Below are 13,450 nucleotides of genomic sequence, written 5' to 3'. Positions count from 1 at the left end.
ACTTGATGCATACTAATTTTTATTTTCATATTTTTTGGCACAATTCTTTTATTATGTTGTCCCAACCAAGCTCATGCTTTGGGAAATGATTGATAAAACTGAGAGTTGTCTATAAAATCTTATAGTTTTCTAGCCATTCTGAATCTAAAATTGCCCATTACCATCTGTGGCAGTCAAACTGATTTCTTATAGTGGTTTACCTTCCTATCATCCTAAAACACATTTTGAAATATGACTTTATAAAAATGTTAACAAGATTAAACAACAAATTATAAGAGACTTTTCAGGATCTTCCTGCTAATAAATATTTGCTTGCTATGCACACAAGTTTAAATGCCAATTACATATTTATTCAGCATGAATTGGTCACATAAGATCCTGCCTCCACGAGAACTATATAAAATTTCCAAACCTAAGGCTGGCTTTGTAGTCACACTGTTACTGTTTACTCCTGGTACTTTAACACATATTGCTCAGAGTTTTGTCATGGGTTCCTAAGCCTCTATTCTTGAAATTATTTGCCTGGATCTGGTTATTCACTTATTTCTTCAGAAAATATTTACTGAAGGACTACTATATGCCAAGTGCTGTTCTTGGCTGGGTGGGTACAAAATTAATAAGGCATAGTCTTTGCCTCAAGGCCCTCACAAAGCTGTAGAGAAGACATAGAACTAAAAAGCAACAACCCAATTACCATACGGGAGATGCAATGGACTATGGGAACTCTGGTGTGTGTCTGCTTCCCTCAGGCAATTCCTCCCCCATTCTATTGGTCCGAAAAGGCCAATCATATTAGTTCAGGAATGGGCATCTTATTGTTCCAGAGCAATCAAAGGCCTCCTCACAACTTTTCTGCTAGACTTAGAAGGGGAGGAGTATCCCTCTGTTGCATTTTTTTTTATTTTAAATTTCTTTATTGATTTCAGAGAGGAAGGGAGAGTGAGATAGAAACATCAATGATGAGAGAGAATCATTGATTGGCTGCCTCCTGCACACCCCACACTGGGGATGGAGCCTGCAACCAGGGCATGCAGGTATAGCTAGTAGCTCCAAATAATGAGGGGCGGGGGCGGGGAGGAGGGAACTAGCTAAGAAAAAAGTGTTTGAGAGAACCCAGGAAATTTGGTGCTAGTATTGATAACAGTAACCAGACCCCGGCAGTAGAAGAAAATGGTGGAGCCAATTTTGTAGGTATAACTGATTTGGGAGAATACTTAGTATGAGATATTATGAGGTCATGTTATATATTGGGGACCCAGACTAGAGATGTGGCCTTAGGACAGAGAGGGGGAGGGAAGTGATGTAAGAAACACTGATGAAGTAATATACAGATAAGACTTGTCAATTGACCACGAGTGAGGTGGGAGGCAGTAGAGAGGTAGGAGTCAAAATTCAATTATTTTGGCCTGGATAAATAGAAAAATGAAGAAACTCTTCATAGAAATAAGGAAACCTGATAGGGACACTATTTTAAGGGGAAAGGTGATGTGTCCAGCTCTCAATAATTTGAGTTTGAGGTGAATGTTAAATATCCAAGTGGAAATATCCAGAATACTCAGTAGAGAATAGGAGATGTGAGGCTGAATTAATGAGAGAGGTCAAAGCTAGAATTCTAGATTGGAAGTTATATCTCAATGATGTAAGTAAGAGCTGGGATAGTAGATGTGATTGCTAAGGGAGGTGCCCCAAGACTAACCTCTAGGAATGTCTTCTCCTGGTTCCTATATATGAATCTTAAATATGTAGACCGGAGATATTCAATTATTGCCTTGAACTGGCAATTATTTATTGGCTGTCATCTGAGACACAATGAACCAGGGATATTGAATTCCAAAATTGTAGTACTTCAACAGAGAAATTGAAATATACAGAGTAAGAATAGATGAATACCAGAAAGTTGCTCCTAACTTGTGTTATAAACTAAATCTAGTAACAGGTCCATTAAATATTGCCAGCCAATACTGAATGAATAGGTGGTTTTCACATAACATTTTTCCTTAAATCCATTTGCAGTATCTTTTTCCAAGAAGAATTTCAAGATCACTTCTTAATTTTCTTAATTTTATAGTTTCAAGTTAGACAAATGAAATATGCTTTATCAAACATAGTGTTAGAGACCTGAGTACACTGTGTATGCCAAAATACCTGTGCTAATGTTTAATTGTATAAAGAATATTATGCAAATGTTTAACTGAATAAGGAAGTAGGATATCATTATTAATAATGATTTGTGAATATAATTAGAAATGAATGATTAGGGAAAATATCACAGTAAAAAGAGTATATTTCAAAAGTAGTAGACTGAGGATATGATAATAAGCCCTTTATATCCTCTACATACCAGTAGAACATGCATATGGTATTCTTGTTTATGAAAATTATTTTAAATGAAAAGGTAGAGATAAAAGGGTTATAATGGTCTCCTAATACCTCTAAGTAATTTTAATATATTCTACCTATTATACAACTTTGTATGACTAGTGATCAAATAAAATATATTCCCAGAGGAAGCATGGAATTTACATAATGGTTTCTCAGATCCTATCTTTCTAGTAATGGCCTCACACTTCTTGTTTAGTTTCTGTACATGTGTTCTGCCTCAACCCATTAATAAATGGATTTTGATGTTCAGTTGTATAAGTGAGTGTTAGCATTAAGAGAACATAGGAGAGACCTAGCTGGTTTGACTCAGTGGCTAGAGTGTTGACCTACAGACTGAAGGGTCCCAGGTTCAATTCTGGTCAAGGGCACATGCCCAGGTTGTGGGCTTGAGCCCCAGTAGGGGGTGTGCAGGAAGCAACTGTTCAATGTTTCTCTTATCATTGATGTCTCTCTCTCTCTCCCTCTCCCTTCATCTCTGAAATTAATAAAATATATTTTTTTAAAAAGAGAGAGCATAGGAGAAAGATAAATACCACATGATCTCACTCATTTCTGGAATATAATGAACAACATAAACTGATGAATAAAAATAGATCCAGAGACAGAGATGCATCAACTGACTGTCAAACTTCAGAGGGAAGGCAGTGGGGGGAGGTGGGGGAGGAAGGACATGACATGGTGTTAGGAAATCAACCAAAGGACTTGTGTGCATGCATATAAGCAACACCAATGGACACACACACTGGGGTGGGGGTGGGGGGTGAGGGCATGTGCTGGGGGGTGGGAGTGGCCAGGGAGAGGTCAATGGGGGGTCAGGGAGGAGAGACATATGTAATACTTTAATCAATAAATAATTTTAAAAATAAATTATATATCATAAGTCTAAAAATAAAAGAGAGAGAGCATAAGTTCTGGAACTAAACAACTTTGAATATGGATTCTTCTGTTTCCTAAGCTTTGAAGCTTTGGGCAGGTCACTCAACCCCTCTGAGCCTCAGTTTTCCCATCAATAAAATTAAGAACTAGTAGTACTTACTTTATAGGATTGTTGGAGAATAAAATATAAAGCATCTAGGAGAGTACTTGGCATAAATGTTTATTATAAAGTATTGACATAAAAAATGTATTTGAACCATGCAAACACACACTTATCTAACACATAATAGTTATGTTTTGTTGTATGTGATTGTTGGGTCCAATAAGTATACTAATCAAGGCAAAGAGATGGGCAGAAAGTCTTCACTCCAGTCTCAGGGAGCTAACTTAGAGCTGGCATAGGTCCTCTGAAGGAAGAAAAAGTGAACCTGTGTTTTATTTAACATCTAAGTTCTATTGTTTCATCCTCTTTGTCTCTTTGTTCTTTACTGTTTTACTCTTCGTGGCTCAATTAAACAGATGCCAATACTTTCAGAGAAATACAAAATAGTGCAACACAGGTAAAAACACTAAAAATAAAATTGTAGGAGCAATTTGAACTAAAGCTAGAGCTCAAATCTTAAATATATTGCCCGTCTGAAATGGAAATGAAGAACTTTCTTTTCTGTACTTTGGCTAATCATGTTAACCAAATCCATAGGATAATTCAAATTAAGAAGTAAATGGGACCCTAACACACTCCACTAATATTTAAGAAAATTAAATTTGTATTACATGTGAACAAATTGACACTTGCTGGACAGAGTTGAATAAGTCATCCAATTAATCTAATTCTAATGTATATAATTATCTGAAAATATTTATTTTCAATTTCTAAACGTAAAAAAAATGATAGGTATTCTATTTTTAAAGTTGAGGTGGAAAACTGAAAAATTTGATTGAAAGATGTATAGATCTGAGAAAACGAAAGAATTTTAAGACTGTAATTAATAGGGAAAATATGGATTTTTTTGCACAATAATGTGATCTACCACACTTGAATTTATTTACTGTAATATTGAATCTTCAGGTTTCATTTAAGAAGGTTAAGGCAATGGTAGTAAGTGACTTTCCTATTAATGTGGTACCAAAGCCTCATTGAATATTCAAAAAAAAAGTCTTTGATATTCTTTTTTTGTGTTTTTTTTTATTTCAAGAAAAACGATTTTAAATATAATAATGTTACATGCACTAAACCTTAATATTTCAAGAAAAACAATCTTAAATATAAGGTTACATGCAATAAACATTAATATTTCAAGAATAAAAGGATTTTAAGTGTAATAATATGACTAAAACTGTACTAACATATATATCACAAAAGTTGTAGGAAATATTAAAAATCTGCAAATAACAGGATTGCTTCTATTATATTCTAGTATATTTTTCCCCTCTGGCTCTATTTTTGTTCATCAGTTTATGTTGTTCATTATATTCCACAAATGAGTCAGATCATATGATATTTATCTTTCTCCGACTGGGTTATTTTGCTTAGCATGATGCTTTCAAAGTCTATTTTGTCGGATGTGAGTATTGCTACTCCAGCTTTTTTTTCTTTTCCATTTGCATGGAAAAATTTTTCCCATCCCTTCACTTTCATCCTTTGTGTGTCTTTTGTTTTGAGGTGGGTCTCTTATAGACAGCATATAGTTGGGTCATGTTTTTGTATCCATTTAGCTACCCTACACCTTTTGGGAATCTTGCATGATACCACTACACCAGCGGCGCTTGTTCCCTACACCTTTTGATTGGAGCATTTCATTCATTTACATTTAGGGTTATTATTGAGGTACTTATTTATAGCCACTTTAATTCTATATGGCTAGGTTTCTCTCTCTGTTTCTTCTTCTCAGCAATCCCTTATAGCAATCCCTTTAGCATTTCTTGTAATGCTGGCTTGGTGGTGATGAGCTCCTTTAGCCTTTTTTTTTTTTTTTTTTTTTTTTTTTGTGGTCTGGGAAGCTCTTTATTTGACCGTCTATTTTGAATGACAGCCTTGCTGGATATAGTAATCTTGGTCTCAGATCCTTGCTTTCCATTACCTTGAGTACTTCATGCCATTCCGTTCTGGCCTGTAGAGTTTCTGATGAGAAATCAGGTGTCAGCCTTATGGGAACTCCTTTGTAGATAAGTTTTCTTTTTTCTTGCTGCCTTTAAGATTCTGTCTTTAATTTTTGGCATTTTAATTATGATGTGTTTGGGTTTTCTTGTTTGGGGTTCTCTAAGTTGAAAAAGTGTGACTTTTTCCTTTACCCGGTTAGGAAAGTTTTCTACCATTACTTCTTCAAACACCTTCTCTATTCCTTTCTCCCTTTCTGCCTCTTCTGGCATACTTACTATTCTAATATTGTTACGTTTCACATTGTCCCACAGCTCCCTTAAGTTGTCCTCCTGTGTTTTAATTATTTTTTCTTTTTGGTTCTCTAATTGAGTGATATTTTCTTTTTTAAAATATATTTTATTGATATTTTACAGAGAGGAAGGGAGAAAGATAGAGAGTTAGAAACATCGATCAGCTGCCTCCTGCACACCTCCTACTGGGGATGTGCCCGCAACCAAGGTATATGCCCTTGACCGGAATCGAACCTGGGACCCTTCAGTCCACAGGCCAATGCTCCATCCACTGAGCCAAACCGGTTAGGGCATGAGTGATATTTTCAACTCTGTCTTCTAATTCACTGATTCAGTCCTCAGCTGTGTATTCCTTCCAATGTGTTCTTTAGTTGTATTATGTCATTCTTTATCTCGGACTGTTCTTTTTTCACAGTAACTCTATCTTTTTTCATACGGTTGAGCATTTTTAACATCATTACTCTGAACTCTGTTTCAGATAAATTTCTTATCTCTGCTTCATTTATCTCTTCTTCTGGAGAATTGGCTAGTTCTTTCATTGGGGGTTGTTTCTTTGTTTCCTCATTTTGATTGTTTGGGTTTGTGACTGTTTTAGGTAGATCCTCTATACCTCTTAATCTCTAGTGCAGGGTAGTGTTAAAGGCTGTTTCTGACTAATTGGATCTGGCTAAGACTCAAAGCCTCCAGAGACCGCCTCTGTCTACAAACTAATAGGATTCCAATTTGAATTGCCCCCAGGCAATCATCCTCAGGTGTGGCAGGAGTTTTTCAACAGGGTAGGTCAGTTGCTTCTGCCTGGAGGCTAATTGTTATTTTTAATCTCTTAAATGGACTCAGGGCAAGGTGTTTTCCAATAGGGTGTGTCGCTGCCCTGCCCCGCTCCCCCTAGGCAAGGCAGATGTCCATGTGGGAAAGATGTCCTACACTGTGTGAGGGAATGACTCAGCCCAGGAAACTTGAGGTGTCTGCTTTCTGAGTTCTATCTTCCAAGTCCCCAGTCCTGGGTTCTGCTCTCACAGCTCCAGTCCACTTCACCCGCCCTCTGCCAGAGCACAAGGTGGGTGGCTCCACAGGGAATTTTTGTGTATTGGCCCTTTAAGAGGGTGCCCAAACTTTCAGCTGCCACCCCTTGGCAGATAGCACCCCACTGCTTTTCACAGCTAGATGTTATGTGGGTAACCTCCTCAGTTTGGTGCTCTCTGCTGGGGAGCCCAGCTTCAGGATTAGATCCCAGAGTTCTAAGTGGCACCCCCCCACAACTGAGATATCTCTCTGGGACTTCAGTTGTCATCTGTCGGTGTCTGGCCAGCCCTTTCACAACTCTGCCCCTCCTGCCAGTCTCTACGTGGTCTCCACCTTCCGTCCATGGGTATCAGGGTTCTCTCCTGTGAGTTTTCCATTGATTATTCAGGAAGCCTTTCCGCATTTCAGTTGTAATTCCAGGCTGTTCCTGGGAGCATGTCCGTGCAGCATACTCCTACTCTGCCACCATTTTTAATCTTCAAAAATATGGATTTTTCTTTTGAATATTTTAAAATTAGGATTGTTCTCTTGGGATTGGTTAAGTACAATTCACCTTAGAATTACAGAATTTATTTTTCATTCTCACCTGAGGACATTTCTCCATTGACTTTTAGAGAGAGTGGAAGAGAGAAGGAAAGACAGAGAGAACAATTAATGTGAAAGAAACACATCGATTGGCTGCCTCCTGCATGAGCCCTGACCAGGGCCAGGGCTGGGGAGAAGCCTGCAACCAAGGTACGTGCCTTTGACCAGAATCGAACCCGTGACCCTTGAGTCCGCAGGCTGACTCTCTATACACTGAGCTAAACTGGCCAGGGCCAGAATTTTCAAAGTATATATATATATATATATATATATATATATATACACACACACACACACACACATATGTACATATACACAAATATATACTGGCCAAGTAGCTCAGTTGGTTGGAGCATTGTCCTGATACACCAAGGTTGTGGGTTCAATCCCCAGTCAGAGCACATACAAGACTCAATCAATGAATGTGTAAGTAAGTGGACAATAAATCAATGTTTCTATCTATCTATCTATCTATCTATCTATCTATCTATCTATCTATCTATCTATCTCACCCTCCTTCCTCCCTCCCTTTCTCTTTCTCTCTAAAATCAATCAATCAATAAAGGAAAAAAGTAAATATATATATATATATATATATATATATATATATATATATACACATTAGAGGCCCGGTGCACAAAAATTTGTGCACTCAGGGGTGGGGGGTCCCTCAGCCCGGCCTGTGCCACCTCGCAGTCTGGGACCCCTCGGGGGATGACCACCTGCTGGCTTAGGCCTGCTCCCCAGGGGATTGGGCCTAAGATGGCAATCAGACATCCCTCTGGCAGCCCGGCAGCCCTCGGGGGATGTCCACTTGCCAGCGGGGAGCAGACCTAATCTGCAGTCAGACATCCTTAGCGCTGCTGAGGAGGCAGGAGTGGCTCCCACCACCACCGCTGTACTGGTAGCCGCCAGCCTGGCTTGTGGCTGAGCAGAGCTCCCCCTGTGGGAGTGTACTGACCACTAGGGGGCAGCTCCTGCATTGAGCATTTGCACCCTCGTGGTATGTGTCATAGTGACCAATCATTCCCAGTCTTTCTGCTGTTAGGGGCAGTTTGCATATTACCCTTTTACTATACAGGATAGAGGCCTGGTGCACAGGTGGGGGCCGGATGGTTTGCCCTGAAGGGTGTCCCGGATCAGAGTGTGGGTCCCGCTTGGGTGCCTGGCCAGCCTGGGTGAGGGGCTGAAGGCTGTCTGCAGCTGGTCACACCCCCTTCAGGCCGGGGGTCCCCACTGGGGTGCCTGGCCAGCATGGATGAGGGGCTGATGGCTGTTTTCAGGCTGGCCACACCCCCTTCAGGGTGGGGGTCCCCACTGGGGTGCGTGGCCGGTCTGGGTGAGGTGCTGAGGGCCGTTTTCAGGCTGGCCAGCAACTGAAGCTCCCAGCCTCTCCTTCTTTTCTTTTTTTTTTATTCTGGGATTTATTTACCTTCTATAATTGAAACATTGTTGCCTTCCTGCTCGCTCCAGCTCTGAGGCCATGGCCTGCTGAAAGCAGGTATCTGGGGTTTGTTTAGCTTCTATAATGGAAACATTGCTGCTTTCGGGCTCAAAGCCGGGCCGCGGCAGGCCGGGAACCTTGGCTTCCTCCATCACTGGAGCAAGCAAGCCTCCTGCTCACTTCAGCTGCATGGCTGCCAGCTGCCATCTTTGTTGGCAGTTAATTTGCATATCGCCCTGATTAGCCAATGGGAAACGTAGCGGAGGTACAGTTAATTACTCTTTTCGTCTTTTATTAGATAGGATATGTATGTGTATACACACACACACACACACACACACACACACACACACACAGTGGGGCCTTGACTTACAAGTGTCCCGACTAACGAGTTTTTTGAGATACCAGCTATCTCTCGGCCAATTTTTTGCATTGAGTTGACAGAATAATTTGAGTTAACAAGCTCCTTAATGAGCTCAGTCTTGGAACGAATTAAACTCGTAAGTCAAAGCCCCACTGTATATATATGTATTTTTTTCAAATCCTAAAATGAATTGATGCAATAGCTGTGTGATATCACCCTTATTCTACCAATCCATTTCAAGTAATTTCTAACTATATGCGGTATAGGAGGAGGTAAGGGAGGGCAGGGAGCCTATCTATAGCAGGGAAAAAATGATGGTATACTGAAAAACATATTTTGCCCTTTATAGATATAACTACCATTTGTCTATATGGTATTCTCCTTCAGAGACCACATAAATATCACACCAAGTATAGAGTGGATGACTATGTAGAAAATCCTGACTATCACACTTCAAATCTTTCCCAGGAATGTCCTATCTTTCATCCATTAACACTGCCTTAGGCAAAGGATGTCTTGTGTGAACTGCCTAAAAATAACAAACCAAATCTTTAACACTTTGAGTTAGCTTTGTTTTTTATAAAAGTCTTTATAGCTTCTGGCTTCATTTTCCTTTCAAAGAAAAATAAATGAGTTGACTGTATCATTGTAGCTAAGGAATGTCAATTCTATCAGCGTTCAAGTGATGGGGCAAGGCCCAATTGAGATCATTTTACTTGGTGCTGAGGGCAAGTAAAATAGGTGCTGATAAAAAATGATTCATTCAGAGCAGCTATTACTAGAATTGTGAGTCTATATTACAAAACAGTGGGAGGAGGAAAATGAATTTGAAGGTTAATAGTTTTAGAAAGACAACTCAAAAGTGAAAATTTGAGGTAATGTAAAATCTGTTAAATAATCAGCAGGGTCTAAGAAATTATTTGCTTCATTATTCTGTTAACTATACTCATATAATGTTAAACCAAGAAGTTGAAAATGAGAAAATCTAACTCACCTACTGGTTATGTTAAACAAATATAACTCTATTTTGACATTGTACAGTTATACCCGAATAATGTCCACATAGTGAATTTTGACATATTATAGTCACAATCTAAATGATATCTATAAAAATAACTGACAGGAAAAAAAGGGAAAAAAAGAGCATTTATTCTTTTTTGATAAACCTCTATGTCTTTGCCTTTATTCACATACTGATGAATATATTATAGTGAATTTCAAATTTTAATATGGTTGATCAGTATAAAGATTATAGTATAGTTGACTAGTGTAGTATTTTATTAACTGTCGCAATAGATTTTTGAATTGTGTTTCATGTCAGGAAGGAATGCATTTCATAGGTGAATAATTATTTACTCCAAATACAGATTTTATCAGCATAGAAAACAGTGAAAAGAGGATGTTAATAATATAGGCAAGCCATTTACCAATATTTTATGAAGAATTTATAGTAAGGCAAATATAACCTGGAACAAAATTAAAAGCATGTCATATTCTTTTGAATAAAATCCCTTAAAATAATGTTTAGACCTACAGTAGGTGGTTAATATCATTATATCTACAATACTATATATTTTAATCAAAAAACAATTTATAAGGTCAGTCATTTTCATTCTTTAATATAGATAGTTCTCAGGTTTCCATTTTTGGCACGTAAAAAATAGGAAGTGTTTTTCTATGTGGCAAATGAACTCATGAGGAAACTCTTGAATATCTTCTCTGTAGACCCAATTTCAAGTCAATAGATTAAATGTCCACATTGTTTGCAACCAAGTCACAGCTGTCTAAATTGCTTCAGAAATGTTTAGCAGATTGCTTTATAGCAGGATAACACAGTTTGAACCATAGTTTCTTGAATACTTCTTGCTGAGAGCTTATCTCATCCAAATGATGAAGGCAGCTGAAGCATGGTATATGAATCATCCACATTTTCCTCTAATAAAGGAGAACTTTAGGAAGCTCTAGTTGTTATAGGCAACACAGTAAAGCAATTGAAATGTGGATCTTATATTCTGCACCATTCAAACTGCTTGCTTGCGTAAGTATGTGTGCAGTGATAAGATACTTTAAAAATAAAATTTCATTTGGTGAAAGGCTTACTGTTAAACTGTAGGTTTTGGTTTTACACAGGGGGACCATGGGCCCAAAAACTGGAGTGTGATTCAGAGCTGGAAAGGACCTTGGAGATCACTTAACCCAATTCTTAAAAGAGACAGCGGAAGGGACTGGGAGAGACAGAGAAAAATATCCATGCACCAGAATCGAACCTGGGACCTTTCAGTGGATAGACATGCGCTCTATCCACTGAGCCAAACCAGCTAGGGCTAGACTTTATTTATTTATTTACTTCAAAATATTTTTATTGGTTTTGAGAGAACCAAGATGGCGGCATAGGTTAACGCCGGAGTTTGCTGCTTTGAACAACTACTTCAAAAGTAAAACTAAAAGACGGAAGGGACATCACCCAGAACCACAGGAACGCTGGCTGAGTGGAAGTCCTACAACTAGGAGGAAAGAGAAACGCATACGGACACTCAGAGGAGGCGCAGTGCTGAAGTCAAATTCTGAGGTGCGGGGTGCCCGGAGCAGGCTGGCGGCGGAGGGCGCGGTTGTTGTTTTCAATCGGGAGGGAGTCCCAGACTCTGAGCTTCAGATACAGGCGAGTCTTTAGGGACCCAGACTCAAACGGGAGAAGCGGGACTGTCTGGCTTCGGTCAGAGCGAGTGCAGCTTTCTCTCCAAGCTTTGCAGCGGGTGCTGGGACTCAGAGAGGCAGAGCCCCTGGGGACAGGACTGAGAGCCGCCATAACTGCTCTCTCCGGCCCACCCTGTTGATCCTGTGTGACACGCCCCGCCCAAGCCCTGCACAGAGGCATTTGCCGGATAGCCTCAGGCAAAGGCTAGATTAGCACCTCCCTAGAGGACAGAAGTTGTCTCACTGCTGACACAGCTGATTCTCATAGCCACTTGGCCTGGAGGTCAAACCCTCCCTGGGATTAGCTACAACAATCAAGGTTTAACTATAAGACTGCGAACAAAGACCACTAGGGGGTGCACCAAGGAAGCATAACAAAATGAGGAGACAAAGAAACAGGACAAAATTGTCAATGGAAGATATAGAGTTCAGAACCACACTTTTAAGGTCTCTCAAGAACTGTTTAGAAGCCGCTGATAAACTTAATGAGATCTACAAGAAAACTAATGAGACCCTCGATGTTATATTGGGGAACCAACTACAAATTAAGCATACACGGACTGAAATAACGAATAATATACAGACTCCCGACAGCAGACTAGAGGAGCGCAAGAATCAAGTCAATGATTTGAAATGCGAGGAAGCAAAAAACACCCAACGGGAAAAGCAAAATGAAAAAAGAATCCAAAAATGCGAGGATAGTGTAAGGAGCCTCTGGGACAGCTTCAAGCGTACCAACATCAGAATTATAGGGGTGCCAGAAGATGAGAGAGACCAAGATATTGAAAACCTATTTGAAGAAATAATGACAGAAAACTTCCCCCACCTGGTGAAAGAAATGGACTTACAGGTCCAAGAAGTGCGGAGAACCCCAAACAAAAGGAATCCAAAGAGGACCACACCAAGACACATCATAATTAAAATGCCAAGAGCAAAAGACAAAGAGAGAATCTTAAAAGCAGCAAGAGAAAGAAACCCAGTTACCTACAAGGGAATACCCATACGACTGTCAGCTGATTTCTCAACAGAAACTTTGCAGGCCAGAAGGGAATGGCAAGAAATATTCAAAGTGATGAATACCAAGAACCTACAACCAAGATTACTTTATCCAGCAAAGCTATCATTCAGAATTGAAGGTCAGATAAAGAGCTTCACAGATAAGGAAAAGCTAAAGGAGTTCATCACCACCAAACCAGGATTATATGAAATGCTGAAAGGTATCCTTTAAGAAGAGGAAGAGGAAGAAAAAGGTAAAGATACAAATTATGAACAACAAATATGCATCTATCAACAAGTGAATCTAAGAATCAAGTGAATAAATAATCTGATGAACAGAATGAACTGGTGATTATAATAGAATCTGGGACATAGAAAGGGAATGGACTGACTATTCTTGGGGGGGAAAGGGGTGTGGGAGATTCGGGAAGAGACTGGACAAAAATCGTGCACCTATGGATGAGGACAGTGGGTGGGGAGTAAGGGCGGAGGGTGGGGCGGGAACTGGGAGGAGGGGAGATATGGGGGGGAAAAAAGAGGAACAAATGTAATAATCTGAATAATAAAGATTTAATTAAAAAAAATAAAATAAACTGTAAAAGCAATACACAGATCATGTGACTTATCAGCATATAAAAATAGATATGCAAATGACTGTAGTTTTCCAAAATAGTATCTTTAATAGGAAACCCTTT

General features: G+C 39.4%; 1 long non-coding RNA gene across 1 annotated transcript in view; it reads right to left on the bottom strand.

Annotated features, from left to right (window-relative positions):
* LOC132230867 (uncharacterized) overlaps positions 1–13,450 on the bottom strand; it is a 34,913-nt gene that overhangs the window by 12,199 nt on the left and 9,264 nt on the right. The window contains exons 4-5 of the long non-coding RNA XR_009451948.1: positions 10,493–10,531; positions 3,529–3,665 (exon numbers count right to left, since the gene is read on the bottom strand). This is a non-coding gene — a long non-coding RNA (uncharacterized LOC132230867). The remainder of the gene's footprint in view (positions 1–3,528; positions 3,666–10,492; positions 10,532–13,450) is intronic.

This window comes from Myotis daubentonii, chromosome 3 (assembly GCF_963259705.1).
Source record: "Myotis daubentonii chromosome 3, mMyoDau2.1, whole genome shotgun sequence".
Classification (NCBI taxonomy): Eukaryota; Metazoa; Chordata; class Mammalia; order Chiroptera; family Vespertilionidae; genus Myotis; species Myotis daubentonii.
Note: the sequence above shows the minus strand (reverse complement) of the source record. Positions and strands in the feature narration are given on the sequence as shown.